The sequence below is a fragment of the Podarcis filfolensis genome (genome assembly GCF_964270895.1).
Source record: "Podarcis filfolensis genome assembly, chromosome: 8".
Classification (NCBI taxonomy): Eukaryota; Metazoa; Chordata; class Lepidosauria; order Squamata; family Lacertidae; genus Podarcis; species Podarcis filfolensis.
Genome location: NC_139611.1, coordinates 76699546 through 76722791, shown reverse-complemented (window position 1 = coordinate 76722791; position 23246 = coordinate 76699546). Strand labels below are relative to the sequence as shown.

Here is a 23246-nt window from a genome sequence, read left to right as displayed (position 1 = left end):
TGGAGAGGCTACTTCAGTAAAACACTGGATACTAGATCCATTCAAGCATGCTCGAAAGAATGAAATGGGCTATGGGTACATGTGGCTGCAATGGAGGTTTTAACCAGTATAACGATCCTGCTGTCTCAGCCATGGTTTCCAAAGCATAAAAGGGACAAAGTGAGACCTCAAGAGTTGAATGTGCCAGTGACTCAGAGATATTGCAAGAGAGATATGCCAAGATATGGCAACTCTAATAGACTGCAGTGTGGCCAGCAACTCAGATGACTTAAAAGGAGGATTAGATGAATTCAGAGAGGGCATGTTTTCCCACAATGGCTACGTTCTACTTCCACTGTCAAAAGAAGTTGCGTGGCAAGTCCCCTCCCCCCATGAGAAATGAAGACACTGGACACATTATTTAAGGTTAATGGGCATAAAAAGGCCACAACTTTATTGATTACAATATAGGCCAAGGTATTGGCCTTAGGCATTGGCTCCTATCGTCTACCCGGCATGGAGACCGGGAATGGTTGTCCACAAGCCGTGGGAGTCCTGTTGAAGTACGCCAACTAGGATCCCACGGGTGTCACCGCTCGGGGGCGTGCCGGGGGCCCTTACCTCCCTAGGTTTCGGACAAGGCAACGCCCCCCGGAGTCCTCTACCGGACTACCCTTTCCATTGGGGAAGGTGATGGCGCTTCCTTCCCCCCATTCATTTGCATAACAATTAACCCCCGCCAATGCCTAACCGCCAATACCGTGGAAGTTGTGACGTTTGCTACGAGGTAGGCGAAAAAACCAAAAGGCTTGAAGTGTGCCAACTTGGAAAAATTCCTACCAGGCCCCTTGCGGCGACCAACCGAAGTCCATAGCAAGGTCATAGCTAGCTAATCCTAAAGGGTGGGTGGGATGGGAAAACCGCTCGGCTGGGAAAGGGAAAAGAGGGCGGTCCCCGGGCGTGCCTGGCCTTAAATGGGCTAGGCCCCGCCTCCCCGGCCCGCCGATTGGCAGACGGGGTGGAAGGCACGCCCGGGGATTCCCTGTCCACGCGGGGGCAGGATCCCGCCCCCGCGTGTGTGGGTGGAGGGTTTAGCCCGCAACCCCCTCTCCTCCCAGGAGGAAATGGCTTTCTGCTTCTGAATAATGGGTGCTGGGAATTGCTGATGAACAGAATATTGTTGCAGTCTTGTCCAGCTTGCAGGCTTACCACAGGGATCAGTTGGGATGCTGGACTAGATGGGTGATTGTCCTGATCCAGCATGTTCACCTTGTGTTTAAAAGACAGCTTTTTGCCTATTTCCTTCTTCTCTTTCCACTGCTCTTGGACATAGAGCAATATCCTCATTTTCCGCTATACCACCAACCAAGGTATTTTTAACCATACACAGCACAGAAGGCACAGAGGACATTCATCACTAAGCTGTCTATCTTGGGGTGTCCTTCTCTTTGCTTCATTGTTTATATTAGACCTACTGAACAATGGAACTCCTTCCTTGATAGCCAAATGTGCTTCTCAAGTTTCCACTCCATCCCTCACCAATACATATATTTGGCTGGAAGGATTGGAGGTGGCATAGGGATTTCAGCACACTCCTATGCACTGTTTATGGAAGTAGTAACCATTTATTTCAAAGGGATTACAATGCAATTCTATATCTGTCTTCCTTGATGTGTCACTGATTTCAATGGGTCTTACTCTCAGATAAGTCTGTCTGGTTTTGTATTGCAACTTCTTCAAAGTATATTTTGGAGTTTTGGTTTACCTGGCAGTTCCCCTTTATCTCCCCTCCCCTGTAAATTTTGGAGAAATTTACTGGCAGCTTCGCTTGCCCACGGAGCCCACACGCTTCCGCCTGCGCGTCTCTGCTGCTCCGGGCCCCCAGCTGCAGTTAGCAGAGCTTAGCACAGCGACAGAAGCAGAGCCGATGATTCCCTTCTGTACTCAATAAATCAGGTCGACGCTCAGTGTCTTTCTTATCTTACAAAGAGCTTTAATCTCGTACAAATCAACAGATCATAAATCCCGGTGACAGCGCGCTCATCTTCGATCCTCTCCCGGATCTGGCTAGACTCACACTGTGTGTCAGCGTAGTCAGACACTCCCACTTCAGTCAGTGTTCTAAACCCGCCTCTGAATGTGAGACGTCACACAGAACTTCTTAACCCTGTAAGTTCTGACTCTCTCCATACCCCCTCTTGTATCACATTCTGAGAGGACTTGTGAACACACCTTTACAGACCTCTGTGTGTCCCACACCTTCCCACCTGCCTGTTGAGTTTCCTCACAAATCTCTGGTTCGCACTGTGCGAGACCAACCCACGCATTTGTGACTCGAAACCTCTCAGGTGGAATTCCCTTTGTTGCCCGTGAAGACCGCCTGGGCACAAACTGGGGTTCTTCTTCAGACCCACTGGGGCCAGCAAGTGTGTCTTTCTCATCAGACGACTCCCCCTCTGACTTGACCCGTCTGTGAGCTTTCTCCGTCACTCTAACAGGAGATGAGGGCTCACTCTTGGACACTCCTTTAACAACCTGTGGAGACGCCTTACCCTGGTGCTGATCCTGATCATCGATCAGGTCACCATTACCTGGCTCTCCCTCCTCCTCAGATTCGGACAGACAATCTGAGACAACGTCATGGCTCACTTTGCGCCTTGCCCTACTTCCCTGCTGCTCATTGAACTCAGCATGTTTACTGACCAGAAGCTTGGTCTGATCACCTTCTGGGTATGCAAATCTCCACCCCTTTGTCGCGGGCTCATACCCACAGAAGATCATTTCCTGGTACCTTGGACCACCCTCTTGCTGCAAACACTTTAGTACAGGCACCAAGGCTCTGCAACCAAACAAACGGAAGAAATGCACCTGCGGCTTCTGTCCGTTGAGCAAGAAATACGTGGTGTCACCTACCACTGAATTGTAGCACCTGTTCATCGTGAAATTGGCCGTTTTTACTGCCTCCCCCCAGAAACTATGAGGCAACCCAGAGTCACACAATAGGACCTCTGTCGCTTGAACCAGAGCTTTACTCCTCAGCTCTGCCACGCCACTCTCCTGAGGCGAAGTCACCTTGTGACGTATCCCCCTCTGGCGAAAGAAACTCTTTAGAGCAGACCCAGTGACCTCTGAACCCCGGTCACATTTGAATCCCTGCACCTTGGCGGAGAACCTCTGTTCCACCTCCGCAACCCAATCCTTGATTAGTTGCGTTGCTTCCTCCTGCGTTCTCAGCGAGAAAGCCCAGGAGTTCTGAGTGAAATCATCTAACAATGTCAGCAGAAACCTGGCTTTGCCCAGACTTGGCTGAGGCATAGGCCCAAACAGGTCTGCATGCACAAGCTCAAAAGGCTTTGTGGTTACTCTCTCCACCCTGGGATAACTGTATCCCTTGTTCTTGGCTTTCCTGCAAGCCCTGCAATTTAGGGTTTCACCACATTCTCTTACCTTGCACCCTTTGGTGCATTCTGATAACATCTTCAAGTCATCACAAGACCCATGTGCAATCCTCTTGTGCCACACGCATGCACATGAAACATGAGTGTGAATGTTAGCTTTCCCAGCTTTCCCAGCATTCCCCACTCCCTCCAGAGGTGTTTCCAGAACAAAGAGGTTGTTCTGACTTTTCTCAACACGTACCAGTTGCTTCCCCCCTCTGGAAATTGTACAGACATTGTTCTCAAAACAAACCATATACCCCTCCTGTAAAAGACACGGTACAGATAAAAGACAACAATTCATTCCCGGCACCATGTAGACTTCCAGCTGTGCCTGCAAAAGAGAAACATAAACATTCCCAGCTTTTGTTACAAGCCTCTGTGACCCATCAGCAAAACACACTGATTTCCCAGCTGAAACAGCTCTGCAGTTCTTTATCTGGACACCAGGTGTCTCAGGCACGAGATGTCTGTTAGCAGCAGAGTCAATTATCCAACACAGCACTCTGTCCTTCGTTGCCTTAGCAACAGAGTTCCTTCTGCCCTCCTCCTTGGGGCCTTTGCAGGTGTCTTTCAAAACAGCCATTGACGCGAACAGTTGACAAGCACCTCCTTCCCCTTCCGGCCGCCGCAGCGTCTTCCCACGCTGGCCTCTTCTGCCGGGCTGGTTCCCATGGGAAATGTCCTTGGGACTTTCCTGCCCTGTCTCCATCGCTCTCTGTGGGCAGCAGCGGCGCAGGTGTACAGGGGAACCGCAAACATAACAGCGATGAGTGGAAAACTTTACAAACAGGCCTTTGGACTTCTGTGCCCCCCCACTCTTGCCAGCAGCACTCCTTGAGGCTTTTCCTTGAGGCTTGGGGACGTGGCTTTTGGCTTCCAGCTCTGTGGTTTCTCTGCAAACCTTCTCCAGCTCCTGCCAAACAGCCTGGCACTCAAGACCCTTGGACTGGCCTTTCTGGCCTGCACCCCCAAACTTGGGCGCATATCTTCCAGAGGAACGGACTGCTCCTGCCTTCCTCTTCCCAGCTCTCAGCAGCTCTCCAGCACACGGCTGCCCATCGCTCTGGCGTGTCGAAGCATCGCAGCAGCTTCCAGACACTGTCCCAGCCCCCATTGGGCTCCATGGGCGTCTCCCAGCCCCTGCTGGACCTGCAGCTTCTGTGCAGCATCTGGCCCCCTCTGGGCATCCCTCAGGCTGGCTCCTAGCCCCCTCTGGTCTGGCTCCCATTATCTTCAGTGCCTGCCACTCGACCCAGGGCTCCTTCCCGTCCACCTCTTCAAAAGGGACTGCACACGATTCATGGCTGTCTGCCATCTTCTCCCCTGGGGCCCAGCTTACTTACGAACAGTAGCAGCTTCTCCAGCACCCGGTACAGCACAGCTCCTCCAGCGAGCTCCTTGCCTCACGATCTAGGCACAGCTCCCAGCTCCAGCTGGCTTCAGCTTTTCTCAGCGTCTCTTCAGCTTTTCTCCACTGCCCTCCCTGGCAGGAGATCCAGCACACACCGGCACGGACTTGGCTTGCTTCACAGCGTCAGCTGACCTTCCATAACCTTTGGAGAAATTTACTGGCAGCTTCGCTTGCCCACGGAGCCCACACGCTTCCGCCTGCGCGTCTCTGCTGCTCCGGGCCCCCAGCTGCAGTTAGCAGAGCTTAGCACAGCGACAGAAGCAGAGCCGATGATTCCCTTCTGTACTCAATAAATCAGGTCGACGCTCAGTGTCTTTCTTATCTTACAAAGAGCTTTAATCTCGTACAAATCAACAGATCATAAATCCCGGTGACAGCGCGCTCATCTTCGATCCTCTCCCGGATCTGGCTAGACTCACACTGTGTGTCAGCGTAGTCAGACACTCCCACTTCAGTCAGTGTTCTAAACCCGCCTCTGAATGTGAGACGTCACACAGAACTTCTTAACCCTGTAAGTTCTGACTCTCTCCATAATCTCCCCTGCCTCAAACTCTTTTCCAATTGAAATAAGTATTATAATGCTTCACATATCTCACACCAACCTCACATTGATGGGTAATTATGATTCAGCATAAATCTCCTTCTTGTGAATTCAAGAATTCACAGCAGCGGGGTGCACAGGGAGTTGGAAGCCTAGTGGTGAGAGTCAGGCCTCAGGATCCATGTCTCTTCCTTTTTTGCTGTTGATGGAGGGAAATGGGATGCAGGACACAGAGAAAGAGGGCTGTATTATAGTGTGTCATTATGCTTATTATGATAAATATGAAGGATTGTGTTAAATAAAAAGTTGGTTCTAAAATGTGCATCTTTCAAATCAATAGTTTGGAATTGGGAAGTATGGTATATCCTGATAGAAAGCATCAGAGTTTTGTTTTGTTTTTAATGTAAAACAGAAGGCAAGCAGAGGTTTGACAGTTTTTAAATGCATGGTTATATTGTCTAACCCCAATATAAGAGGACACATCTCTCAACCAAGTGAAATGATAAAAGAGTTAGAACAGGTGGTAGAAGAGACAGGCTGGGCCTAACAATTTTTGTATGTTCATGTATCTTAGCCTTTTTAAAACAACAACATACAAAAAGTAATATTTAAAAGGCAATGGACTTTTTCGCCAATCCTATGGCCTCGAACTATGACCATTTTGAGTTGTAAATGTTCTAATATTCTCCCTACAGCTGAAGAGTACATTCACCTTGGAGGCAAAGTGATTTTCAAGCTGATTTGAATGCATACCCCTCAACAGTCCCGATTTGGCCAGGATGGCCACAGAATTCAGTAAGCTGTCATTGGCTGTGCCTTGATTCCAGGGTGTCCTGATTTCTCCCTGCCAGCAGAGAAGGGCCATGAAAGCAGCTCCTGGGGAATGAGGGCTCCTTCTCAAAGCCTAGTTACTGTTTACCAGGCTTTGGGAAGAATACTGTTAGACTGTAGGACAATGTCAGAGTCCTCCTTCCAGAAGCCGTACAAGTGCCTCCTTCTGCTGCTTCATTCATACCAGAAAGAAGGGGCTTTCCCAACCATTGCACTGCTCCCACACCTCTGTATTGTTCAGCCTGGGCACTAGTCGAAACCAATTGTGAAAAGAGGTATATCCCCAGGGAGGCCATCATAATGCCAGAGGGATCAAAAGCCAACAGGTAACCTATGGAAGAAGAAGCTGACTTGAGGGAATTATAGGCCAAGGATAGGTTGCCCAAGAATTCCAGCTGGGAACTCTTTTTAAGGAACTCTGTGCGAAGCAGCAAGATGCCTCTTCCAGTCTAACCATACCTACACTTTCAGTAAACAGGTACTTTAAATAAATGTGTTACTCCCTCGGGCTTTATGATAAAACTGAGATGGAAACAACCTAATTCTAATGAGGCACAAAGTGATCAACAATTAGCATGTCACACACATGCTCTTCCCAGAAATCAGGTGAACCTGGAACCTGCTCGCAACCATAGGACCATTCAAGTTTGCACTGTCAGTTTTGTAGCTTTTCAGTATTTTTCTTTTTAAATGTAGTCATGATAGCTATCTTCCCTCCAGCATGAGAGCCATCAAGCCTCTTAATACCAGTTGTTGCAGATCAGAGTAGAAGATGTGACCCACAAGGGATGTGCACGCACTGATGGCTGCCACATCTCTTTGAGGTTCAGAAAGTGGTGTTAAAATATACTAGGTTAGACTACGTCAGATTTGTTGTTTTCTGTGTACATATGTCCTCAAATGTTCCCAAATTCTTAAGTGACCTTCTTCTAACTTTTCTTATTCCTATTTGGTAACTAGATTCTTACTGCACTGTTGTCTTATTTATCTTAAATAAATATGTATTCTGTACTTTTTGTAGATATTTGGATACAGCCTTGATCCAAACCAGTACCTCAGAGCCTTTTAGGAATCCTGGGTTTTATGTTCTGCTGGAGATATCAGGCAAAAGCTTTTGCTTTCTTGAATCACCCAGTGGTTTCCTGGACCATAAGGGAAGAATTGTTAGCAAGAGTGGTGACATTCTGTTATTCTGGGAATTTGGCATTACTACGATACATATCTCAAACACATGATATGAAAGCATTGGTCTGAGTTTAAAAAATAAAACAAAAGGCTTAATGTGCTGTCAAGTGGGGGGGGGGGGGGACAACCGGCTGTCAGTTACCAGGTGGAGAGGTGGAGAAGTGGACATCTCCCAGGGTGAGAGGCTGGGTGAGAAAAGGAAAGCTCCAAGGTGAAAATGGGGAGGGTCTGTCATTGGGAGTCAGGGAGGGTGCTTGTGACTTGTCAATGCTGTGACTTGTTTGCATTTTGAGGATGAAATTGCTTGTACCCACTGGAAATTTGACTCCTCTGTTACAGCACGTGAATCTCAAGGGATGTCCAGGGCACGGTCCACCCTGTTGTGTTGGATAAGTTTCAGTAGGTAAGAATCAAGGACATTGCCCCTTGCCCCTCTGGTCTGAGGAAAATTAGCAGGAAGGGGAAAGCTGACTGGGTCAGAAAGGTGATTAATGCCTCCTTAGAAGAGGGGGTGGTCCCTGCCTACCTGAAGGCAGCAGTGGTGAGCCATCAACACAGATAGAAGGGTTATGTGGACCCCCCCCCCCAAGTTATTTCATGGTGGCCCTTGGAGGTGGGACTTCTGGAATGGGACCTTTTAGGTAGAGTGTCATATGACATCTTCAATCAAACTCTAGAGGGGTGGGGCATAACCAATTGACAGGAGGTAGTATTCTAATACTACTGATGCCTGTTGTATGCATGACCAAAGTATCTGGCAAGGCTGCTCAGTCAGTGGATTTAAGGGGGAGGGAGTGTCTATGGCACCCTGTCTGAAGGCAACTAGGAGAGACAGACAGACCAGTTGCCATGCCCATCAAGTTTGGAAGGGACCAGCTCCCTCAGACATTTATTGGGGGTGGGGCAGTAAAGACCCCTAATAGCTTTATACTACTGATACCTATTGTTTGCATGACGCTCAGTCAGTGGAATTTTTTGCGGGGGTGGAGGGCACTTTTTATGGCACCCTGTCTGAAGGCAATGAGGAGAGACATACAGACCAGTTGTCATACCCATGGCCTGTAGCTCAGTGTCAGGAGAGAGATGAGATGGCTGAATCCAGGAAAGATAAACCATGGACTGCAAAACTGAACTTGAATCCTGATAGTGACGCTCCACCATGACTGCCCCAAGGGTTTGGTAACTTTTAAGCTTTCTGTCTGCTATATATGCTTCCCCATTCTGAAATATTCATCTGAAAGAAGACTTGGTAATGCAAGAAAAACGAAAACTTACCGTAATTATAAAAAGACAGGACGATTGGGGGGGGGGGGTTGTAGGGATCAGTGCTGTTTTTCTAGATTTACAAATGCCAGAGCTCACCATGAATAGCACCTACCCGAAAGTTAAATTCTTCAGGAGAAAACTCTTATCTAACAAAACCTCTGAATTTAATATGATTTTTTCCCCTGTGCAATGTATATTATTTTGTTTTCATCCCGTTTTATGTATTTTATATTTAGTAATGTCCTTGGCCAAATCAATAAATAATAAGTGCATTTGTATCTGAAAGAAACAGTTCCAAGAAACAGCATTTTATTTTTCTTAACCATTTATTTTACATTACAATGATCATAATGAATTTTTTTAATCATACACTACAGAGTTCTTTGTATTTGGGATCCACAATCCCCACATTCTGACCCCCTTTTCTCTGCTCTTGTTTTCCTTTACCAAAGCAGGCAAGAAAGAAACAGAGATCCCAAGTCCTGGATTTCACCACCAGGCCTCCAATTTTCCTTCATTGCCATAGATTTTGGAATACACAAGGAGGAGATCCACACTGTCCCATTTACCCTTCCTGTTCAGGCTGGTGTGAGATTCGTGAAGCACTATAACAGCTTTCTTCGGTAACTGTAAGAACAAATCTCACAGTTGCAATAAGAAATCTTCCATTTTTGCGGATGGTACAAAGATTTGTTGTTGAACAACCTTTGAAAGTGAAAAAGGTGATAAGGAAGGTATCTGGAAAAAAGAAAACAAATATTGACTTTAGACCTTTTCCCAGGGAATAGGAGATGGTGCCTGTGATGGTGAATGAGAATTTTAATATGTTAGTTTTAAAAAGTGTATATTTAAGAAATCTGAGAAATAACATAATTTCATCATAACATGAATGTACAAAATTTTCAACATTAGGAATTCAGGTAAAAAAATTACTCAGGTGTAAATCAAAATTGGCATCATACTCAAGTCTCAAGACATGAAGTTTATTAATAAACAGATTCTATTTATAAAATATTATGAAATTAGAGGTTTTATAAACTGCCCTAATTAATATGTTAACAAAATCAAATTCTTGTGGTCAGGTGATTTGCATTAAAATGCAAGGAATTCTATCCCTGCCATCTCCTGGCCCTGTTAAAAGGCACATGCTGTGGCCACACAAAAATATTGGAAAACAACACTCCCTCCCTTGTTTGTGAGCCTTGAGTGTGTGGTCCTAGCATGAGTCAACAGTGTGATGCAGCCGCATAAAAAGCTGGAGTTGCACTCCATTGTCTCTCAGGATGGTTGGATGCCAACTGAGGCTCCCTCATTGTCCCAAGCTGTGATCTAGGCATCCATAGAATCCTTTTATTTTACCATATCCGTTTTCATGTTAAACACATCTAACATGAACTGGCGGAAAAGGGGGTTTCCAAAAGCCGATCAGGAACTCCTGTCCAAATTCTTACTTCGCCCTCAAAAGTGAAACTAGCAAAGCCCAGGCTGTAAAGGTCAGGATAAGGATGAGGAGGGGAAATGTAGGGCAGAGGCAGCTCAAATCCCCTGTTCATTCCCGATCCCCTATTCTTTTCAGGAAGGAAGTGTGTGGTAAATTTGGTCCCTTTCCAAACAGCATTATTCCTCAAAAACACTGTTGATCGGGAGTAGCTTTTAGGAGGATACAGAGCACCTAGCTAGATACTGCTCATTGTCACAGTATTTAAGGAAATTTCGTTACATTTCTTTACATAATAAATATGCTTTTTGAGAAAGAGGCACACATTTTGTCCTGAACTGCATGCCAGTGGTAGAAAGACCAAGAGCAACTGGGGTGGAGCAATGAATGCACTTTCCCCTTTTGTCCAGAAGCGTATTTAATATAAACAGCAGAATCTGAATCCTGCTTCTAGACAAGTAAGTGGCATTATGAAAGTTAAAGGGCAAAGTCCAGGCAGGCAAAACACTAAGGAAGAGTGCAGTGCAGCCACAAAGAGATATGACCCCTCTCACTTTTCCAGCAACGTGCAGTGGAAAAAGAGAGGAAGGAAGGGAGAGAAGGAGATCAGGACAGAGTGTGCGTGACCCAGCCCATGTCTAGGCCTTTCCCCCCGATGAAATAGCAATGTTACCTTTATGAAGAGCTCCTCTAAAATCAACACATTGGGTCTCATTCTCAAGGCAGTTGACGGTCTTCTCACTTTTACACTTTTTCTCTCCTTTGCAGAAGCAGGATGGGCACTGCAGACCATTTTCAGCCAGCACGTTGCGATCAGGAACTTTCAATATCAAATGTAAAGTGAACATGTTCATGTCTTTGTTGGTTTTTATATCTCTGTGTTATATAAATGGAATCTAGCCTAGGAACTTACAGTTTTGCTGGGGCAGCTGCAAGTGTTCTTGGATGAAAACATGATCTAGAAACAAGCTGGGTTCAGGGCTGAGCATGGGACAAAGCCACCATTGGTCTCTGAGATGAATGACCTTTACCCAAAGGGGGTGGGAGAGTGTGAACTTTATTTTCCTTTTAATCTCTTGGAATGTATTCATGCCATCGATTATGCTGTAGCCTCTCTGAAAATATAGGCTCTTAGTCCCCCATTTTTGTACAGAGATTCTGTCTTTCTTCTGCTCTTAACAATGAGCTATCCTAGAGTTTCTGTGAACCGCCCAAAGACACCCAGGTACAGGGTGGTTCCTAAATTCAATAAATTCAATAAATAAATGTCAGAGCATGCTGTAAGGTAGGGTCTTATATCTGCACAATTATAACTGATGGGTTAGATAAAAAGGTAACGGAACCCCTGACCATTAGGTTCAGTCGTGGCCGACTCATCTCACTTTTTTTGTCAAGGGAGCCGGCGTACAGCTTCCGGGTCATGTGGCCAGCATGACTAAGCTGTTTCTGGAGAACCAGAGCAGTGGACAGAAACACCGTTTACTTTCCCGCCGGAGCAGTACCTATTTATCTACTTGCACTTTGACGTGCTTTCGAACTGCTAGGTTGGCAGGAGCAGGTACCAAGCAATGGGAGCTCACCCCATTGCAGGGATTCGAACCACCGACCTCCTGATTGGCAAGTCCCAGGCTCTGTGGTTTAACCCACAGCGCCACCCCCGTACCTTCTGGGTTAGGTAGTACTTGTCAATTAAAGGACAGAGAAGAACTAGCTCAATTGTGATTCAGGAGGACACTTAGATAAGATAGGTTGCTTGTAAGGTCCATATCTGAAACATCCAATTGAAAGTGAACTTGAAGGGACCATAAGCTATTTATGAGCTGTTCAGGAGCTTAGGTATCCAATTTTATATCTGATCCTTCATGGTGCTGCTTCAAGGGACAGGAAGAAGAATTACAAGCCCGGTAGATGAAGGGAACGCAGTGGATGTAGCCTACCTTGATTTCAGCAAGGCATTCGACAAGGTGCCCCATGATATTCTTTTAAAGAAGCTGGTAAAATGCGGTCTTGACTATGCTACCACTCAGTGGATTTGTAACTGGCTGACTGACTGAACCCAAAGGGTGCTCATCAATGGTTCCTCTTCATCCTGGAGAAGAGTGACTAGTGGGGTGCCACAGGGTTCTGTCTTGGGCCCGGTCTTATTCAACATCTTTATCAATGACTTGGATGATGGACTCAAGGGCATCCTGATCAAATTTGCAGATGACAACAAACTGGGAGGGGTGGCTAGCACCCCAGAGGACAGGATCACACTTCAAAACGACCTTGACAGATTAGAGAACTGGGCCAAAACAAACAAGATGAATTTTAACAGGGAGAAATGTAAAGTATTGCACTTGGGCAAAAAAAAAAAAAATGAGAGGCACAAATACAAGATGGGGGACACCTGGCTTGAGAGCAGTACATGTGAAAAGGATCTAGGAGTCTTGGTTGACCACAAACTTGACATGAGCCAACAGTGTGACGCGGCAGCTAAAAAAGCCAATGCAATTCTGGCCTGCATCAATATGAGTATAGCATCTAGATCAAGGGAAGTAATAGTGCCACTGTATTCTGCTCTGGTCAGACCTCACCTGGAGTACTGTGTCCAGTTCTGGGCACCACAGTTCAAGAAGGACACTGACAAACTGGAACGTGTCCAGAGGAGGGCAACCAAAATGGTCAAAGGCCTGGAAACGATGCCTTATGAGGAACGGCTAAGGGAGCTGGGCATGTTTAGCCTGGAGAAGAGGAGGTTAAGGGGTGATATGATAGCCATGTTCAAATATATAAAAGGATGTCATATAGAGGAGGGAGAAAGGTTGTTTTCTGCTGCTCCAGAGAAGTGGACATGGAGCAATGGATCCAAACTACAAGAAAGAAGATTCCACCTAAACATTAGGAAGAACTTCCTGACAGTAAGAGCTGTTCAACAGTGGAATTTGCTGCCAAGGAGTGTGGTGGAGTCTCCTTCTTTGGAGGTCTTTAAGCAGAGGCTTGACAACCATATGTCAGGAGTGCTCTGATGGTGTTTCCTGCTTGGCAGGGGGTTGGACTCGATGGCCCTTGTGGTCTATTCCAACTCTATGATTCTATGATTCTATGATTCTAAGGAGAGGCCTGGCTGGAAAGGTAACCCATCCCTTTTCAGGCAGAGACAAAGCTGCCATGAAGGTCCCTCTGAGTACTGTTGATTGACTAAGGATCCAAGCCCTAACATGTTAATGATTCTACAATGATGCAGCATTGCATCTTCATCTCAAAGAATTTACCATCCACTGCAGTGAAGCTGTAATCACCTGAGAAACAATATCTGGATGACAAACAAGTATTCTCAATTTGCACTTCAGGTTTAACTGTGAAAAAGAATTTTAAAGAACTATCAGGATCTGGGGGGAAATGCGGTCTATTGCTCCTAAAGCACATTCATTATAATGCTTCCAATTTTCTGTGTGGTCGGAATAAGGACCTTTTCAAAGTAACAATATGGAAAGTATTATTCAATTTGGCAATCTAAAGTAAGGTTCTGTTTATTTATTTAAATTTGTGCACACTGCTATATCGTAAAAGGAAAGAGATATCAAATGTTTTTCAGTTGTAATACATAAAAGATACAATATTAAAAGTAAATAGATAGATTTCAATAAACTAGTGTATTCTTAATGGTCTGGTGGAAAAGAAAGGTTTTCTGCAGGCACTTAAGAGTTCAGCTCTCAACCACAAGTAGTAGTCTCTTGCCTCCATAATCCATAGAACCAGCCTCTCTTTTTATGTTAACAATTAATTTGCAAAATGCATTAAATTTGAAATTTATTCAGAATTTCATTTTAGGTCAAATTTGTTGCATGAAGAATCATGCCTTTTTCTATACATCTGACAATACATCTGCCATACACTGCACTCTCTCTTCTAGTAGGTCCAAACAGTTTGCAGGTTCGGGGCATGCTTCCCTGAGCTCCTGTTGCCCAACACAAGACACTTGGCAAGACACTTGCATTACACCAACCTTACTACCCCCTTGCCCCTCTCCCTCCAAGAATGTAGCAGTGATATTGGAACAGATGGTCAAGTAAACAGCATCCCACCCAGGATTGCCCCAAGGCATTTTGGCACTGAGATGAACCACAAAATGGCACCCACTCCCTCCTGGGTAAAAGGAGTGGGTTAAAACCAGGATCAAATCAACCTGAACCAATGGTTGAAGTAGGAACAAAAGACCATCAAGGTGGAGGGACCCACTTTGAATCAAGCTGGGTAACTAAAACCCTTTATAAGAGGTGAACTACAGGAATACTTCCTTCATGCTGGTTGCTTCCTCATCATTTCATCACTGAGAATTCTGTCAAAATTACTTGAGGGGGGATAAGGAGCCATGAATTTGTGAAGCATCTTCATCTCCCATTCTGGTTGCTCAGCTTTTGACTAGTTTTTATACATCTGTGAAAGGATTCTCAATTGTAATGTCATTTACGGCAAAGGGGATATTCAGCTTATTTTGCAGGCTTCTTGTCCTAGTTTGATAACCAAAACTAAACTGGAGTTCATTAGTTTGGCTCAATAGGGATTTCTGGTTAATGCAAATCAAGTTCTCCAAGCTTGGCGATCAACACCCAAATTCAGCCACTGCTTGTGATCAGGTGATCTTAGATTCCCCATTTGCATATGCAAGCCATTCATTCCTTTCTTCCGATGTTGCTGGACTGCATCTCCCATCATCCCTGACTGGTGGCCAGGCTAGCTAAGGCTGATGGGAGTTCTAATTCATCTACAGCTGAAGTACCACAGCTTCCTCACCTCAATTTTTTCAAAGGTGAGTTGCCCCACCATAAACTTCTATATGCAGTAGAGCCCTTAAAGTTCACCTATATCTTAACCTGGGTCAAATCCAACAGAAAAGACAAAAAGACAGGCAAATCTTACCTATATTTGTACGCAGAACACTGGCAGAACAGGTATATATAACATTACTATTACAAGATGTTTCTGCACTGCCTTTAGATGTTATTCCAGTCCCGTTAAATTTATATTTGCACTTCAGAAATACTTCTGAGGACAGGAGGAAAAGATTCATGAATCATCATCATCATCATCATCATCATCATCATCATTATTTCGTTTTGCTGTTTGCTTAATGAGACACAGAGGAAGAGGTGATCATGAATTAAATCTTTTAAATTAAAAAGTGTTCAATTTAATAAGCATTTTAATAGAAGAGAATGAAATGAAATGAGTAAAACACTCATTAATTAAAACTCTTGTAGCCGTTGTTCAGAACGCTGGGTGAATTATTTCCAAGAAGTGGAGAGGTGTACTCTCCCTTTCCCACAGCCAACTTTTCCTCCCATCCAGACTCTCACTTAAATACATTTTATTCCCACTGTTTGGTCACAAGCTTAGATCTGAGCACAATTGAACTATGGAATTTTCTACAAGAGGCATTGAATGCCACCAATTTCAATGACTTTTGAAGAGGATTCGATAAATTGATGGAGAATAAGACTAGTAAGGTTACTAAGCATGATGACTATGTATTACCTCCAATATCAAAAGTAGCATATTCCAAATAACAGTTGCTGGAACCCACAGTAAGCCAGAGTGTTGCTGTGGTATGGTCCTGATTGTGTACTTCCCATAGTCATTGGGCTGCCCAGTGTTAGGACAGGATCATGGACTAGGGATGAACCTATCTATCAATTTCACTTGCTGTCAATTTCTTATTTTTCTAATTCATTTATTTATCTGCAGCCACTTCCTCTAAGAAGCTCAAGGTAGTGTACATGGTTTTCCCCTCCCCATTTTATCCTCAGAAGATTCCTGTGAGGTAGGTTAAGCTGAGGGAAAGTGCCTGGTCTAGGATCCCCCAGTGAGCTTTGTGGCTGAGTGAAGATTCAAACCCTAGCCTTCTGGATCCTTGTCTGTCACTCAAATCATATTCAGCTCCCCACATTTCCACAATCAATGAGTACAGTCATACCTTGGGATAAATGTGCTTCAAGTTAAGTATTTCGGGTTGCACTCTGTGGCGACCTGGAAGTAACGGTGTGCGTTACTTCCGGGTTTCGCCGCGCACACAGGCGCAGGGGGTCAAAATGACGATACGCGCATACACGAAAGTGGAAAAATACGACCCACGTATGCACAGACGCATGGATGCATGTTGCGTTCACTTCAGGATGCGAACGGGGCTTCGGAACAGATCCTGTTCGCATCCCGAGGTACCACTGTAGTAGTTGTGGATCTGGATCCTTACCAGTGGGTTGATGTGCTCTGTTCCAAGGAGTAGACTTGAAGGTGTCTTTCTTTGTAAAATGTATTTTATTTCTTCCTGCTATGGCCATACATTGTCTTCTTCCCTTCCCTTTCCTAAGCAACTTTTTCTCTCCATTCCAATGGAATTAATATTCTATCCTATTTTTAAGGCATATTTCTCTACCTCTCTCAGTAAAGAAAAGCTTATTCACCTTCTTAGCACTTTCCCTCCACTATGAAATCATGCCCAACATTTTCATCTGGCAATCTCTTGCCTTTGCAAATCCCCCCTCTGTGTCCCTACCCCCCCACACCACACAGACACACAGAGAGTGATCCACATTTTGTGTGTATTGCTGCAATGCAGCTTTCATGTTAGAGTGGGATATTTCATTATTTTTCTTTTTTTTTCTTTTCTTTTTTAGTAATCTTTTTATTGATATTTTGGAAACAACATCAAACAATACAAAAAAGAAAAAAGACTGAAAAGAAAAAAAAGCAAACAAACAAACAAACAACAACAACAAACAACGCCTATAAACATAAAACAGACAAACCAACATAACATCACTCAATTGACTTCCTTCCATCTCGGTTTAGGCAAAATAAACTCATCGCTTATCTGCAGATTGTATTATATCAGCTCTTTACATCGCAGGTTTTAGATTCCGCCCACTGTGATTTTGGTAATACCTAGATTGATTTCAATGTAACTTAGAAATTTATTCCAGTCGTTCGTAAACTTAACGATTTTTTGATGCCTAATTTTTTGTGACATTCTAGCTAATTCTATATACTCATATAATTTCATTTGCCATTCTCTAATGGTGGGGATATTGGAAGTTTTCCAGTTTTGCGCTAACAAAATCCTGGCGGCCACCATTGCATATTGAAAGAATGTTTGGTCTTCATTTTTGATCTCCTCTCCGATCATACCTAAAAGGAACGCTTCAGGTTTTTTGGGGAAGGTGTATTTCAGTATTCTTTTTAATTCATCGTAAATTTGTCCCCAAAATCTTTTCACTTCGTCACAGGTCCACCACATGTGAAAGAAATTACCCTCTTTAGTTTTACATTTCCAGCATGTGCTGTCTCCGGTCTTATACATCTTCCCCAGTTTTGCCGGGGTGATGTACCAACGATACATCATTTTCTCCATGTTTTCTCGGAGAGCAGCACATGCTGTGAACCTCATACCTTTCTTCCAAAGTTTTACCCATCTGTCAAACTCCAGATTATATCCAAGGTCTCTGGCCCATTTGACCATGACTCCTTTCACCTCTTCATCTTTAGTATCCCAGTCTAACAGTTGGTTATACATTTTGGATAAAAGTTTAGTATTACTTTCTAAGATTTCCACCTGGTACCTGGACTTTTTTTCACTCATTCCTATTTTTTTATGATCGTACCATAACGCATTAATTTGGTGAAATTGTATCCATCCAGTTAATTTATCCTTTAGCTCTTCGTACGGTCTAATTTTCCACCCTCTTTCTGATTTAACTAGGAGATCTTCGTATGTCCATCTTTCACATTCCAGATTTAACTTTTTTATTGTTAAGATATCAATTGGTGAAAGCCACCAAGGGGTGTCTCTTTCAATCAGCTTTTTGTTCCAGTTCCAAACTTCTAATAACGAGCCTCTAATGATATGATTAGAGAAGCCTCTATGGATCTTTCCTTTATCATGCCACAAATAAGCATGCCAGCCGAATCTAATGTCAAATCCCTCTAGATCCAACAAATCCGTGTTTTTTAAAATGGCCCATTCTTTTATCCAACAAAGACAAGCGGCCTCATAATAAAGTTTTAAGTTCGGAACTGCAAAACCCCCTCTTTCTCTTAGGTCCGTGAGGAGTTTGAATTTAATTCTTGCCCTTTTCCCTTGCCATATAAATTTAGCTAAAGTTCTTTGCCAATTCTTAAAACATGCCATACCTCTAATTACCGAGATATTCTGGAATAAAAACAGTAGTCTCGGAAGAATGCTCATCTTAATCGCGGCCATCCTTCCTGTCCAGGACAATTTTAACCTATTCCAAGTATCTAAGTCTTTCTTAATTTCTCTCCAGACCTTAGTGTAGTTATCCTCCACTAAATTTATATTTTTCGGGGAGATCCATATTCCCAGGTATTTTACCTTTTTCACCACTTTAATACCTGTTTTTAGTTCTAGCTGGTTTTTTACATCTTCGGCCAAATTTTTTGTTAAGATCTTAGTTTTTATTTTATTTAACTTAAACCCAGACAATTTACCGAATTCCTCTAATGACTCCAGGGCATTACTGGCACTTTCTATTGGGTCCTCTAAAGACAGTACCAAATCATCGGCGTAAGCCTTTAATTTATATTCTTTTTCTCCAATTCTTATACCTCTTATTTTTGATGTTTTCCTTATTTTATTTGCGATTATTTCCAAAACCATAATAAATAGAAGGGGAGACAACGGGCACCCCTGTCTCGTGCCCTTTGCAATTGTAAAAGAATTAGTGAGATTATTGTTAATTATCAGTTTGGCCCTTTGGCTTGAGTATATTGCTTTAATACCTTCCAAAAATGGTCCTTCTATTCCTACTGTTTTCATACATTGTATTAAAAACCTCCAAGAAACATTATCGAAAGCCTTTTCGGCATCGGATATTTCATTATTTTTCTACATGACATTGTTTATCTGTATAACATCACAAGAAATAATCTCTTGACTTGACTCTCCCCTACTTTCTCTTGGTAACCCTGCAGTCCTTGCTCTCTATGGTGTTGATCTACACTCCTAACTCCCCTTCCCTCTCAAGAAGCAAGTTCTCTTCAGTGTCCTCTAAAGATCATCAGATGTTCCCCATCTTACCTGCAGAAAGTGGGGCCAAGAGGAGGCATGCGCTTAGGAGTGCCTTCAGCATTCTAGAAAGAATAGGAGACTCAGAGCAGAGAAGGATCATCAAATGAATTGATGCAGGTAGAGGCTTGCTTGGAGATATTTAATGGCCATGGATTCATGTTGCAAGTAACACTTGGGAACAAATAGTTCAGGGAGGTCTGTGAATTGGAGTTGTTTGTTCATTACAAAGATGAAGAGGGACATACGAAAAATATAAGCTCACTCTTGGAATTGTCTGAATTATTTCTCTAACATCTCATTAGTTGTTGATAGAAGCTTCTCAGATTTCTTCCTCTAAATAATAATAATAATAATTTTTAAAAAATTTTACCCCACCCATCTGACTAGGTCACCCTGGCTACTCTGGGTCAGTTCAAACATATACAGAAACATAATCAAATATCAAACATTTAAAACCTCCCTATGCAGGGCTGCCTTCAGATGTCACCTGAAGGTTTTATAGTTACTTATCCACTTGACTTTTGATGGAAGGTCATTGCAAAGTGTCGGCACCACTACCAAGAAGGCCCTCTGCCTGCTTCCCTCAGAGCTCACTTCTCAAAGTGAGAGAACCACCAGAAGGCCCTGAGAGCTGGATCTCTGGACTTAATGACAGGGGTGGAGATGCTCCGTCAGGAAAAGCCTGGATAATAGATACATATGGAAAGGGCTGTGGGTGCACATGGATGCAATAGAGGCTTTAAGCAGTAAAACTGATCCTGCTGTCTTGGCCGTGGTTTCCAAAAGATAAAAGGGATGAAGTGAGACTTCAGGAGTAGAATGTGCCAATGACTGAGAGAGTGTCAGGTATGAATTAGTCACCCACACAATGATGAGGAAAGTCTTGATTGGAGCCATCAGTGGCCATGGAGCTTCCTGCATTAGGGAGCTATACAAACATGGCCATTCTCTGAACCAGTCGAGTGGGAGGTACCAGGCCATAGGCAAAGGCCACTTGAGGAAGAGACATTGTTGGTTCAGCTCCAAATTATCCCCAAAAGCTGATAGTGCATCCACACAGAAGAAGAGTGGGGGTAGTGAATCAATCTCTTCATGTGAAGACAAGTAAGACAGACGTAGAATGTAAGGATATGTATCTGGAAGTAAAGGAAATTCTGTTTGCGGGAGGCTTTTTTATTTTTGCCCCAGAGGAAATACATAAGAACAAAGCTGATGAGATGGGGAGCTACTGAAAAAAGAAAGTAGACAGAAATTGGTCCCATTGGCTTATTCTGCATCTTGGCAGGTGATGAGGTTGGGGTGAAAAACATTAGGCATTCTATGGCTTTTATGGGGTTAAGGGCACACTTCAGACATCTGCCAAACCTTAATTCCTTGCGGGGGATTCTGACCTGCCATGAAAATGTTGGGAAAACATGGAGCAGTGGGACCTAGGTGTACATGTTGGGTTAATACCCAAAGGGATACAGGTGGTGCTGAGGCCTAAACCACTGAACCTCAATGGCTTACTGATCAGAAGGTCTGCGGTTCGAATCAGTACTACAGGTGAGCTCCTCTTGCTCTGTCCCAAATCCTCCAAATGAGCAGTTGAAAAGCATACCAGTACAAGTAGATAAATAGATACCCCAGCTGAGGTAAGGTAAACGGTGTTTATGTGCGCTCAGGCACTCGTCACAGTCCTCTATGCACCAGAAGTGATTTAGTCATGCTGGCGACATGGGCCATAAAGCTGTCTTCAAGCAAACACCAACTCCCTCGGCCTGAAAGTGGAGATGAGTGCCGCACCCCAAAGTCAAATTCAACTGGAGTTAACCGTCCAGGGTCATTTTCCTTTACCATCACCTTCACCTGATACCCAAAGTTCACCTAACAAGTAGTGAGTCCTTTTCTCACTGTCTTTTCTCAGGAAGTCACAGTTGGAGGCTATAGTATACAGCTGGCAGTTTTGGGGAGGGCTGCTTCCATACAAGAGTTAGACAAAATCCTGTTCTGCCCACATTTTCTGAATTTGCCAAAATTTGGTTTTCAGTTCCTCCAGAGGATTAATTTAGCCTTCCTCCCTGCAGGGTAGACTTCCCAGAAAGCATGGAAACCTAACTGATTATTTGAATACTGTGCGCATGTGGTCAGAGTTTTTCAGTAATTATTAGTAAAGTGGCTAAAGTTGAATCTGATGCAGTACATTGAATCTAATACAGCGCTTCTCTGAGACTTTGTTGTTTTATGCAGCCAGGCTTCAATTTTTCTTTAGTAATCATAATTTTTAAGTTTTTATTATTTTAAAAGCATACAATTCAGTTTTATGAGGTTGTATCTACATAGCAATTCTAAAGCAGAAACTTCTTAAAGAATCCTGAAAGGTTTTGGATAGTGAGAGTACAGAAGATTATCTGTCAGCAGATGAGGCAGCTGTCTCATGAATTGGTGCAGGGCAGCAGGGAAGGTGTCAACTCCCCCTGGTAGGGACTACGGACAGCTCCAAATGAGGAACTTGTTCAAAGAAGGCTACCAAGTCAGTTGAGGTCATCTGACTATGCCCATCATTAAAGCAGAACAACTAACAGCAAGGGCTAAGACGGCCAACCATATTCTTCAGTGCCTACCTCTAGCCCTCATTTGCTACAGACATGTGCACAAACTGTTAATAGTATCACATCCAAGGTCTATGGGAAGTTGCTGGGTCCTTCATGGATAAAGGTCTTTTCCGAGCCAGTGCCTCTGTCTTTCCTCTTGCTTGATGTGAAGTCTTACTGAGTTGGAAGGAGCGAAATACTTTTTCTGATCTTTCAGGCCACTAATCAAAGTGCAATGAGAGCCTCAAGTACTGCTCAGGTGACTGCTCAACTGGCAAAGCTAGACATAGCTCAAGACTGTTGAAAGGTGCCAGGGACGCACTGGTACACACTGAATAGAATACAATGGCTCCAAGATCATCACTGAGAGCTAATTAAATCAATTTATGGAACTTTGTCCCTCCTTATTCTAATTGTGTCAGATTGTTGGGACAGGGAGTGATACTTTGACTCATCTGATCTGTTTAGTGATGACTGTCCTCAGTCTTCTTCTTCTTTTTCCATTGCTTTGGATGCAGAGCAATTTCCTGCTCATACCACCACTCAAGGCATTTTTTAGCGACACAGTACAGAAGTCACAGAGGACATTCTGCACTAAGCTGTGTATCTTGGGGTGCTTTTCTTTACATCATGTTAGACCTACTTACCAATGCAACTCCTTCCTTGATAGCCAAAGGTGCTTCTCAAGTGTCCCTTCCCAACTGTCCCAATAAATATATTTGGCTGGAAGGATTGTCCTGGAGAAGATAATCTAATTGATCTTATTTATTGGCAGGAGTGTGTTCAGGAGCCAGGGCCTGTGACCGGTAGGGCTTCTCAGGACTGGGGCTTCCCTAAGTTTTAATCTGAAGAGAGGCAAGGTGTGGACACACAGGTGAGGCCAATTGGTAACTCACAGCAGCTGGTGGCAAGAGCCAGAAAGGGATATTAGGTCAGCATTCCCCTTTGCCCCTTTGCCACAGCAACACGCTTCCTGCCTTGCTGCATTTGGCTTCTTGACTACTGGCTTCCGGACCCTTGGACCCTTGGCTTCATGACTCCCGGTTCTCTGACCCTTGGACTCTTGGCTTCCAGACTCCTAATTTCCAGACTCTCATTCCTGCACCCACCCAGCTGTCTTGCCCCTGGTCCCGACATCCTCAGCCGGGACATCAACCGCCTGTAAACTGGACCGTGACATTCATTTTGCTTGTGTTTAATAAAGTTAAAGAAGACAGAAAAGTATTCTACTTTTTACTTACTCCATAATTTCATAAATATTTTACCTGAGATAGTTGAAAGAAGGGGAAAAACCATGCTTAGTGCAGTTCAGAAGCTATGTGCTGTATAAAATTTTATGCAGTTCATAGTTCAATCATGGAACTCACTTCCACAGGAGACAGTGATGGCCAGCAGCTTAGACTACTTGAAAAGATGATTTGACAAATTCAGGCAGGGCAAAATAACCCACAATGTCTATGTTCTACCTCCACTTTCAAAGGAAGTTTGGTTACTTCCTTGAAAGCAAAATATGCT

At 44.0% G+C, this 23246-nt stretch overlaps 1 long non-coding RNA gene across 1 annotated transcript; it reads right to left on the bottom strand.

Annotated features, from left to right (window-relative positions):
- Positions 1-15078: 15078 nt before the first annotated feature.
- LOC310768177 lies at positions 15079-21863 on the bottom strand. The gene is made up of 3 exons (XR_014551196.1): positions 21762-21863; positions 19168-19355; positions 15079-15200 (listed from the first exon to the last, which is right to left on the bottom strand). It is a non-coding gene; the product is annotated as an uncharacterized lncRNA (long non-coding RNA).
- Positions 21864-23246: the final 1383 nt, after the last annotated feature.